At 37.1% G+C, this 12,719-nt stretch overlaps 1 protein-coding gene across 2 annotated transcripts in view; it reads right to left on the bottom strand.

The window, feature by feature from the left end:
- The window catches only part of LOC128013669 (catenin delta-2-like), a 275,599-nt gene that overhangs the window by 79,431 nt on the left and 183,449 nt on the right, over positions 1 to 12,719 (bottom strand). The window lies entirely within an intron of this gene.

Here is a 12,719-nt window from a genome sequence, read left to right as displayed (position 1 = left end):
GCTGGCAAGGCAATGGGCAGTGGCTAATGCGAGCGGACAGGCGTTGTCATGTCCTCCATCCAACGGCCTACAACCTCCACTTGCCAGAGGATTATTTTTAGCAGATGTTAATAATGGACTCTCAGACATGATCATCGTGGCCGTGTAAGCGAGAGGTGATGTAAAGTGAAACTGTCCCTGTGATTCCTTTAATGGCCATTAAGTAAAATAACAGGCACCCGGTAACATTATAATGCATTTAAAGCCATTAATACAAGTACTTAAAGCTGCCACAGTGAATAAAGCTGATTTAATCTCACGCCAGTTTGTGGTCGGACTCAGAGTTCGTTGACCAAGCTGATTTATCCGACTTCAATCAATACCTCCATCTGATTGTATTACAACTACACCAGTCTCAAAAGGAAAAAGAGCAGTAAATAACCAGCACAGACACATTAACTGAAGCTCAATGAAGTCTGCCGCAAGAATTCAGAGAGTTTTCTTGCTCACACCGATGAATTTTGAGGAAGAGGTAGAGCGACAGATACGCAGCACAAACAGAGTCCAAGAGACTTTATAGTTCAGGGCAGTGAGGTGATTTCCACCTACACGAGTCATGCAATGTTCTACTCTAATTTCACCCTCACAACCCATGACATTCACTATTTCACTTTTCTAATCCACTGTGTCTTCTCCAATAGGTTTGTTTTTGTTTGTGTGTGTGGTTATGCATCTGAATGTGTGAATAGTGCATATATCTGTAAATGCAAAAGTTACAGTAATAAAGTTAAAGTAACAGTACTTCCATTCACATAATTTTAAGACACACCAAGATTAAAATTCAAAAATTTGCATAAAACAATGCATATTCTCCGTTGAGGTGGATACATCGCTTATTTGGTACTAAAAAATGCGCATAAACCATGATGGGGACACATTTACAGAACAAAGTTATATATATAGTAGATATAGTGAAATATGAATGGCAAAATAAATAGTAAAATATTATTGCATTTACAACAGCTGTTTTCTATTCTTTTTTTTATTTAACAAAAGGTATTTAAAATGTTATTTAATAACATATCCCAACAGCTGATAAAATCTGAAGTACAACTTTTTTCCATCAATTCATCCTAAAACTCAACCGTATCATCTCCATCCAACAATACAGAAATATTAAACAATTAAACTATTTAAATTGCAATACAGGAGTGAATTGGATGAGTTGTATATCACCATATGAATCATTGCTGAACCACACATAAGTCAATGAGTTTTTAATAAGATAAGAGTCCAACTACATTCCACAGATGGCCTGATTTATTGATAAGCTAGAAGCCAAAGAAATGATATGAAGATCCATTGATGCCTTCTGAAATAGGAATAAATCTCTTGGGTAATGATCAAATTTCTTCTCAAGAGCGAGGGGTGGAATTTGATTTTAAATGAGGCAATTAACAGGGTAGAGTTCCTTAGAGAGTCACCAGACTCCATCAGAGTGGCACCACGGGAAGGAATGAGAGAGATGGTCATGCTGGGTAATGGTGCTGAAAAAATGCTGCCATCCTTCCTATGTTTAATACATGAATGTGACATACAGTATTTGCAGTTTTCAGAGAAACACAGAAGGTGAGGTGTATATACATTTATTATACGCACAATATATTCTATTAAAGTTTTGTGTTATATTACAAAAAGTTAATGATTTGTAACTATCTGAAAAGTAGTGAATAATTACTGGAGTACTAATCTAAAAAAAAAAAACACTAATTACAAATCTATATACACTATCATTCAAATGTTTAGATTAATTAAGTTTTTTTGTGTTTTTGAAATAAGTTTCTTATGCTCACCAAGACCACACTTATTTGATCAAAAATACATTATAACAGTAATATTGTGAAATATTATTCAAATTTAAAGAACTGTTTTATATTTAAATACATTTTAAAATGTAATTTATTTCTGTGTTGCAAAGCTGAATTTTCAGCATCCATTACTCCAGTCTTTAGAGAAGAAACATTTCTTACTATTATCAATGCTGAACACAGTTTTGCTGCCTAATATTTTTGTGGTAACTGCGACACAGTAAATCAGGTAAGTATAATTAGAAAAGAATATATAGCTCAGCAGAGATTCATTAAATAGAGCTAAAGAGACAGAATAGATTAGAGAACTATTATTACTAACTGAGAAGCAATATTAACTGAGCACCAAATCAGCATATTAGAATGATTTCTTAAGAATCACTGAATACTGGCATAACAATGATAAAAAATTCAGCTTTGTATCACAGGAGTAAATTATATTCTAAAATATATATAAAAAAAGAAAACAGTTATTTTAAGTTGTAAAAATATTTCACAATATTAAAGGTTTTATTGTCATTTGAATCAAATAAATGCAAGGATATAATGCATAAAAAAATGAATATTACTGGATTAATCTTCAGGATAATCATCAGATTCATTAATCAACAGTTTTGCCACCAGCTGCTTCAAAATAAATGGATACACAACCAAACAAAAGAGATCTCCGCCCTATTCATCAGCCTGTCTGCTTCATGATGGCAAAACTCTGTCAGGTTCATTAGGCTATGATCTTGAATTAACCTAGAGGCCCCCAACAATCTTCATATTCTAATCAGGAAGATAGTGACACAATTAAAGAGTCAAACTCCTTGTCAGTAATTTAATTAAGCCAGGTGCTATGCCATGTTGCATACTAAGTGCTGCTACCCAGGTGATATGACTTCAATAAATCCCTGTCTGGATGACTGGTGATGGAAGCTGAAGTTGTAGTCTCTAAAGACCTGTGTGTCTTTACTCGCTCGGCTGTAACCGGCAACAAATATGTTGACAGAACAGGTCCAAACTCCACTTCACACCATCAAACCTGAAATAATTAGGCTGCGAAAAGACGAGCAGAATGAAGACCCGTCAAGAAGTCAGTACCCTTTGTCACACAATTATTATTAACGTGACATCACATCAAAAGGAGATGACACACCACACAATGAGTCCTCGCTTCCCTTTAAAAGGCAAGATGTTTGAAGCAACAGTGCGAGTGAGTTTCTCAAGTTTCTGCTGATGCTCATTAGCAGACCTGCTACGCAGTGCTTGAAGTGGTAAAAAAGAAGTGCCGGTACTCCACTTCATTTTAATGTACTGATTCAAATGAGTAATTATTATTCTACTTCTCCTAACATGCAGCTCACATAATTTGGCTGAAAGACTAGCAGTAGCCCAGTGAAACAGGACAGCGCCCGAATTTCCTCACATTATTTCCTGTAAAGTTAATATATTTTCTCCATCTTTCTAAAGAAGTTGACACAAACATATGGGTTTATCATTGTTTTTCTATGGTTTTATCCATGTATGCTTTTGGATTTAAATGGACTGAGATGTTTTATGCATTTTTGTGATTATAAAATAAATAGAGCAGCCACGACTGAACAGATAAGTTCGATACACATGAGTATCGCGATATTTTTTATTTGCCGATACTGTATCGATTCTCAAAAATGGAATATCGATATAAAAAAGAAAATCATACAAGATTCATGGCGGTTGTTTAGTTTTGAGTTCATTTCTCAACTGCTAGATGGCAGTCTTCATCTATGAACAAATCGTGAGTGACGGGAAATACTAGAATTAGAGCACGCCACTAATGTTAGCGTTAATGTAGTTCACTGCTATAATGGAGGGTGAAATAATTATCATAGTTCACGTTTCTGTCTACAAAGCTGAACGTGCCGTCATTTGGGCTTTTGTGGTAACGTCCACTGTGGGACTGTGACGTTGACGCCACCTCGGTTCTTCCGCTTGACGCGACCCGGTTCCACCTATGGCTGCACCCCGCGGCTGTAGCTTTCTCTCATTTTGGGTGTGTTTTGTGCAGTTGGTGCAGTGCTCGCATCGCGGTTTCAGCGATTTCACACTAAAAATAAATACAAATGGATAAACCTGTCAAATCCAAGTGGAAAGGTTCAACATCTTTATTAATTTTATTGTTTTACAATTGTTTTGTTTTCTTTAGGAATATATATAAGTTTGGCCTTGTAAAATGTATATTTTTTTCATTACATCTAATTGATCAAAAATACACTAAAATGTTTTAAGTTATTATTTTGAAATATTAGTACAATTAAAATATAAAGTAAATACATTTTAATATATTACAAAATGTAATGTATTCCTGTAATTGCAAAGATACATTTTCAGATTGTTTGGAAACTTGATTTGATGCTCAAGAAACATTTCTTGTTAATATACATATTAAAAAAAGGTTTTGCTATTTATTAGTTTTGTGGAAACCATGATACTTTTTCTGATTCTCTGATTATCATCATTTATTTGAAAAATAAATCATTTGTATCATTATAAAAGGTATTACTGTCACTTCTGATCAATTTAATGCATCTTTAGTGAATTAAACTATTAATTTATTTCACTAAGAAAGGCCAAAATCATCACAATTTAAAAAAAAAAACAAAGACTTAAATTACTTCAGTCTGTGTGCACTGAATTTATTTAATACACGAGTTGAATTACTGAAATAAATGAATTTTTCCACTACACTGAGATGCACCTATATATTCAAGTAAATATGTCCACACTTTTGGCTGTAACTGGACTAATAATTCCATAATCAAATACATTCCATTGAATTCTGCCATTTTTGCCTTATAATCAGCACTGAAAATTTAAAAAGTGTGTCTGCTCATTACCTTGATATGCTGCAATACTGAGCGATGTCATGACAAAGCAATAGATACATATGTTCCTCTCTCCTCTCAACAGGGCAACTTTTAATAGAGGTACATTTGAGGATACACATCTAGAGGTCAGGCTACATCTGGCATGAAACATTAAATGAATGTCTGTGAAAGCCTGAGATGGACGATCTCTGGGGTCTCTGGAGCGTCAGATCTACTCAATCAGTTGCAGCTCAGCAACACTGATGAAAATGATCATGTCAGGGAGTAAGTGGCAGAGGAATGCCATATTCTGAATCTCTGAAGATTTCCTCCATGGTGGATGGGTTTGTTAGGATGTCCTGGAAGCTGCGTCGTGGTACGAATCTCTCTTGACTCATGTGATGAAAGATGACAGTCGTTCTTGGGATGCCCCCCTCAGAGGTTCTAAGGTCAGACCGCATCCAAGTACATACGTGTCAATTATGGAGGAAATGGAGAGAGGGACAGGAACATGTGCACCAGTGGAAATATGGCGTGGGCGGTCATATGAAGCAAATTCTATTTATACAGAGAAACCATCAAGTGACAATGTGAAAACACATGGATTCAAAGATAATGAGTGGATGCCATTAGCCCAATGATATAGTGCTCATTAGACACTGGATCTAATTAAAAATGTATTTACACTTATGAGAGTAGGAGTTGATATCTTACATTTTTACAGTTAAATGAGTAGAATTGTGTAATAATGTTTAAATGTTTACCATTTTTTTGTGAACTGAGATATATATAGAAGTAAGTACACCCCTCACATTTTTGTAAATATTTTATTATATCTTTGCAGGTGACAACACTAAAGAAATGACACTTTGCTACAATGTAAAGTACCAACTGAACGGCTTGCATAACTGTGTAAATTTGCTGTCCCCTCAAAATAACTCAACACACAGCCATTAATGTCTAAAACGCTGGCCACAAATGTGAATACACCCCTAAGTGAAAATGGCAAATTGGGCCCAATTAGCCATTTTATCTCCTCTGTGTCATGTGAATCATTAGTTTTACAATGTCTCAGGTGTGAATGGGGAGCAGGTGTGTTAAATTTGGTGTTATCGCTCTCACTCTCTCATACTGGTCACTGGAAGTTCAACATGGCACCTCATGGCAAAGAAAGGATCTGAAAAAAATTATTGTTGCTCTACATAAAGATGGCGTAGGCTATAAGAAGATTGCCAAGGCCCTGAAACTGAGCTGCAGCATGGTGGCCAAGACCATACAGTGGTTAAACAGGACAGGTTCCACTCAGAACATGGTCAACCAAAGAAGTTGTGCATGTGCACAGCATCATATCCAGAGGTTGTGTTTGGGAAACAGACTTATGAGTACTGCAGAGATTGAAGGGGTCGGGGGGGGGGGGGGGTCAGTCTGTCAGTCCTCAGACCATGCACTGCACAATGCAACAAATTGGTCTACATGGCTGCCATCCCAGAAGGAAGCCTCTTCTAAGGATGATGCATAAGAAAGCCTGCAAACTGTTTGCTGAAGACAAGCAGACTGGATTACTGGAACCATCTCCTGTCTGATGAGACCAAAATAAACTTATTTGGTTCAGATGGTGTCAAGCGTGTGTGGCGGCAGCCAGGTAAGGAGTACAAAGACAAGTGTGTCTTGCCTACAGTCAAGCATTAGGGTGGGTGGGAGTGTCATGGTCTGGGGCTGCAGGAGTGAGGGAATCATGAATGCCAACATGTACTGTGACATCCTGAAGCAGAGCATGATGCCTTCCCTTCAGAGACTGGGCCGCAGGGCAGTATTCCAACATGATAATGACCCCAAACACACCTCCAAGACAACCACTGCCTTGCTAAAGAAGCTGAGGGTAAAGGCGATGGACTGTCCAAGCATGTCTCCAGACATAAACCCTATTGAGTATCTGTGGGACATCCTCAAACGGAAGGTGGAGGAGTGCAAGGTCTCTAACATCCATCAGGAAAACACAAAATATTGACATTTTGGTCCCAGTTTGGAAACTTTCACTTAGGAGTGTACTCACTTTTGTGGCCAGCGGTTTAGATATTAATGGCTGTGTGTTGAGTTATTTTGAAGGGACAGCAAATTTACACTGTTATACAAGCTGTACACTCACTAATTTACATGGTAGCAAAGTGCCATTTTTTTCAAGTGTTGTCACAAGAATGTATATGTATGTATATATATATATATATATATATATATTTTACAACAAAAATGTTTTAAAGTAATATTTTTATTTATGAAATATTATTATTTATGAATTAAGTAAATGTTATTTTACATTTTATACAAAATTCTATACAAGAATTTAGAAACTTTCAAAATATACATACTAAATATTCCTAATCTTATTATTATTCTTTTTTTAATAATCCTGAATAGCTAATTGACACTTCTGTGTTTAAAATGATTATAAATTCTATTCTACAGCATTCTGATGGCCAGTACACTTAGACCATCAGCCACTCTGCTGTATTAATATCAGCATGTTCATCAGATATGAAATAACTCGTATTAAATGACCACTAATCCATACCTAAATATATACAAACACTTTCATCTGAGCAGATCTGATGCAACAAGTAAGTTGAAATGTTCTCTGCAAGAGATCAGGTGAAGTCTATAAACGTCCATTTCCACTATAGATCCCTGCTAAAAGCGGCCTGTGGGAATAGATTTTGTAGCTTTCTGCGGGACCTGAAGGTGGCTTAAAGCTGCGATGCCATCTATTTGTCCCAGCATGCATCCAGAGAGTAAGCAGATCTGAAAATAATCCTATCCAATAAATCTCTATTACAACATGGCCGAGCAACAGGCTCCCATGGGAACTGCATCCCAATTAGTTGAACAAGGCCTAATGTCCTAACGAGCTATTTCAGGTCCATTCTATAAATAAACCCCTAAAACACACATTATCACCACACAGATAAAGTCTCACCTTCCTCCAGGCATATTGTGCCAGATCGCAACCTGTCAGAAAACACGTCAGAAACCATCTTCTCCAAGTTTGCTGCGGCATCTGGCACCATACTTACTACAGCCTCAGATAAACAGCACGTCTAAAGCAAAGACAGCTGCGTTAATGAAGGGCAGAAGGCCTTGTAGACCCTCACATCCTATCACTAAGTTTGGATCTGATTCCACAATACCACAAGAGCACCTGTCTCACATCGCCCATGAGGGAACATGGGATATCTGGCAACGTGATTCGTGAATCTGCCAAGCGAAAACTTCTCCCTCTACCTTTCTTTGCAGTCATTTATCGAGCCACCAAGGTACAAAAGAGAACAAATGGGCTCATTCACTGTAAAAACAAATCTTCCTGGTGGGACAAAAACACAGATTAGGGCTCTGAATGGTGGATTTTGGCCATAGATTCGATGGAAAGTCTTTTATGGCCATTTAAATCTTAAATGAAAAATTTCCACAGCTCTACCTGCATGAGGTCGGTGCTATGGTGTGAACAATTGTACCATGGATGGAGAAGCTTCCAGAAACTCCTACTACACAGATAACCCTGGGAAAATTTGTGTGAAAGGAAAAGATGAATGCTGCCTCTCAAGATGAGCGATCCATCAATACATCTGCTAGGAGATCTTTGTGTGGGTTTCTTTCTGTGTTTGCTTTGAATAAACACTAAGACAAAAGGTAGATGACAAACAGAGAGTGAAAGAGTGAAAGAGGGATGTTTAATTCATGATTTCACCTCTTCTGAGTGCAAAGCAAACAAAGATAAACCAAAGCTTAAACATCCTCCACAAGTTCTCTCTGATGTCGGACAAGATTAGCTAACAAAACTTCTATATCTACATAAGGCTTTGCAAACTACGCTTAACCCCTGGTTTAATGTTTCTTTGAACCCTTTAGTAAAGGCCGTGTTTTATGCTAGTCATTCTGAAATGGGGTTAGCAACACTTTTAACCCTGCACCATTTTTTTTTTTTGCAAAAGATGAAAAGCATAAAGTTTTGTCTTGTTTTTGTTGAAGGTTTTCTAAATACAAAGTCAATTTACACTGTTTTTGTGTGATGTAAACCAAGCTTACATTAAATCAGGATTTAAAATGACACGCGGTTAACAATCTAACATATGAAAAGTGGAAATGAACCAATATTCAAATTATAGTCAACAAGCAGGTAATTATTTTTGTGTTATGGCTGATATTAAACTATGATTTTCTGACTTTTTACCTTCATATATGTCAAAAACAAACAAAACAACTAGAACTTTTTCCACAAAATTATTAAGTAGCACAACTGCTTTCAATATTGATAATTAATTTTTCACCAAATCACCATATTAAAATAATTGTTGAAGTACATGTGACACTGAAGACTGGAGTAATGGCTGATGTAGGTATGTATATAAGCAAAACCAGGATAACCCACTGTGAAAAAAAAACTTCTTACTGAACAAAAGCAAGGCCAAAAAGAGGATACCCAAAGTTCATTCTTGTGCATCAGTGTGTAAAGCTCTTTCAACAGCAGCCTCTTCTTGCTCTGTTCTTCAGTAAAGTACACACAATTGCAAGAAAAGAGGTAACGCTTCTGGGGACCCCATAAAAAATGCCATATTAAATTTTTACTGCCTCTGTCCATTTAAAGTTCAATCTATTTTCAGAGACAGCAAGACGGGAGTAAAGGCCACAGCAAACAAACAAATTTACACCAGCAACACAATCCCATCAGCTAGACTGTAAAAGTCAGAAGATTTGAGACTAGCATTTCAAGTTCGTAACAAAACTTTCAGATTATGAATACTGCATCAGTATGTCCAATAGTAAATGTGTCCATTTTATATTAATGAACCAAGGAAAAATACTTGTATACAAATTGTGAACTGATAAATGGATCAAAATGTCAGCTTCAGTTCTGGAGTGTTAACGACACAATCCTCAGCGGCCCAGACAGAGTTATGACTAGTAGAGTTTAGTCTAAATAATGTGACAACTCAAAGTATACAGGAAGAAAAGAGAAAGAACAGATGCCAGTCCAAAGGCAGAGTGAATGTGATATCTGAGCCTCTGGGACTCCATGCCCTTTACTTTTAGCTTGAGCTGCGTCCAGTGTAGTTTTCATCCCCTGTGACTGACTAACCGTTATTTGATGTATGATATATGACAGACACGTGTCGTACACGTGAGCTGTATTTTATGTGCAGATTCTGAGGTCTGTAAGTGGTGGAGATGAGGAGTAACCAGTAGTTTAAATACTTTTTTAAGAGGTTTATTCATGGGCTTTTTTTAAGCCTTTATTTGGACACGACAGTATAGAGCTGACAGGAAAGCATTGGGTGGAGCGGCAAATGACAATGAGATGGGATTCGAACTCGGGTTGCACTGTATGTCAGCACAATAACCACGATTGGCGCTGATATGCTTTAACTACTTTAAATTACATTAGCTTGATATAGTATAATTTGCATACTCTGGTTATGCCATAATATGATCTTTTACTCAATATAATTTAATGCACTGGGCAATGCTGATGCAAGCCATGCGAAAAAGCCTTAAACATTAAAATTTTCCAGTCACTGCAAGATGCTTTGATGTTGTACCTGACAGCTACAAATTATATTTTAATGACTCTTCAAATGTTCTTCATTTGACAAGCTGCACCTTCACATTAACACCTGAATCTCTACTGTCTAAAGCAGGTCATATAATTTGCATATTATGTGCGAGTAAGCTAATGGCTTCAAGTAACAATGTCAGTATTCAGTTATTATTCAAGTATTGATAACACACAGACAGATGCATTCCCGTCTTGTTGCCCTGTGCTTTGGGATTAGCTCAATAACAGCAGCGTCTCTGATGAGACGAGCTACCAGAGTACCATATGGACGGCTGTCAGTACCACACTCTCTGTCTCCCATCTCAAATCTCCCAGTTGCAGACAGCGTCCTGACCTGACAGATCCCATACTGACAAACAGAGACCTCAGATAAACCTGTGACGCTCAAACGCTGATAAAGAGAACAGAACAAGCCAACAAACATCAAAAGAGAACAAAGAAGCTCACACAGGTACTTAGCAACCAAACAGCAGCAAAAAATATGATCAAAGGGAGTGGGATTTAATAGCTAGTTGAAGCCAATGCATTAATAACGTTCCGCAAGATGCAAGCAGTCCAAAACATAGGCTTGTTCAAATATGGCTATAGGGGGATTAGACTGCGTGTGCGCAGTCCCAGGGAGAAGCAACTGTATTCCCTTCCCTTAAGCTAGCTAAAGGTTATATTTGATATGCATGCATACATTTGCCACTGCAAATCCTCTTCATTGCAGAGTGAAGAATTTTAATGGGTACGCAATTTACCGAAGAGCGATAACCAGGTGGCTGTATTGTGTTTGCTTTAATGGCATCACAAGTCTATGATGTAATGAGTGGTGTGTGTACATTTATGATTATTGAAGGTTTTAAAGAGGCATGCAGGGCAACATGTGACAGGCAGCAAAACCTGTTTCTAGTGTTTTTCTTGTTCACCTTTAATTTTCCTATGCCGCTACAGAATTCATTAATAACTTTACTAAATACTCACTGGCTAAGAAATAAATAATTATTACCTTACAATCCATCTTTTTTCAAATCCACATCTTTGAATATCACTCCACTGATGTCTGTCAAAAAATAACATGCACAATAAATTTGTTCCTCACTTGGTTAAATTTTATTGAAATAATCAGGGAGCTGAGTGAAATATTTCACACTGCATGCTGGAGAGAAAAACGTCTAATTATAAAGTTTTGCTGGGTTAGTAAACATTGTTCAATGGGATGTTTCCTTATGTTATATTTTGACTTTTTTTTTTTTATGCAAGGACTATGCATTCTGATTCAGGCTTTTTTTTTTTTTTTTTTTTTTATAATTTTCAGATTTTTTAACCCTCTCAAGGAAGGCATTGCAGATTTGCAACAGTTAAAAACTAACTACCTTATTACTCCAGAAACATATTTTATGTATCTGGAGTACTAAAAACTTGTTACTAAAACTTAATTTGAGCCTGAGAGGGTTAAATAATTTTCTGTTCTTGACTTTGACTTAATTTTGGTAATAGATAAACTGTTTAAAGACTGATCTTGAGATGAGCCCTTAAAAAAAAAAAAAAAAAAGCCAATTGATTTAAAAAATCTCTCAAAATAGCTCATTATATAATGCCTTTCCAGTTCAGACAAAAATAATATGAAAACGTTTGCTCAGACTACATTTTTTGGAGTGACTTTCTGTATAAAAGTCAGGGCTTTTTCTGCTCTTCAGCTCTGAGTGATTTTGCCCTCAAATACTGTTATTGAAGTGATGAGCGTGAATTAAAGGTTGTCGGGTAGATAGATAGTTTGAGTGTAATAGCCCGAAGTGGAGTTGGGACAGGCTTCTGGCCTGATTCATATGCTAAGTCAATAACCCGCAGGGATAAATGCATTATGGATTAGCTTTGGTTATGTAGCACACAGCTTGCTGAAGTCACATCATATTAGCATTCATGTGTGTGTGTATTAGTGTTGGTGTGTCGAAGAAAACAGCGAGAATATGTCACACAGCATGCAAAACTTGATTTTCACTGCAGAATACTTCATCCAGCAAAGACTTTTGCCCATGTCCGACAGAAACAGCTCTGCTATCATTCCTAGCAGTGCCGAATATTACACTGATGTAAATGACCTTGTGTGACTTCCATAAGGCTTATTCAAATGGCTGACCATTTTGGCATCAACGACGGGATTGTAGTTCTGTGGGTGAAGAAATGAGAACCACAGGACTTTAGCCACATGGGCTTAAGTGCTAGATGCTGTGCTGTCGACTCGGCTGCTGCGTTGCGCTCCATGATCACGGCGTAAAACCACAACAACAAGGACACTGATGAGGGAATGTGTGCAATGTGCGACCCTCAAACGGACCCACAGAATTACTCACTGTCAGCCAACATTCCAAGTCATGGAAATATGAGCAGAACAAATCGAGACTGAGGTGACTCACGTATGCCTGTGTAAGTTTGCAGCATCATTGCAGCAAA

This window comes from Carassius gibelio, chromosome B24 (genome assembly GCF_023724105.1).
Source record: "Carassius gibelio isolate Cgi1373 ecotype wild population from Czech Republic chromosome B24, carGib1.2-hapl.c, whole genome shotgun sequence".
Lineage (NCBI taxonomy): Eukaryota > Metazoa > Chordata > Actinopteri > Cypriniformes > Cyprinidae > Carassius > Carassius gibelio.
Note: the sequence above shows the minus strand (reverse complement) of the source record. Positions and strands in the feature narration are given on the sequence as shown.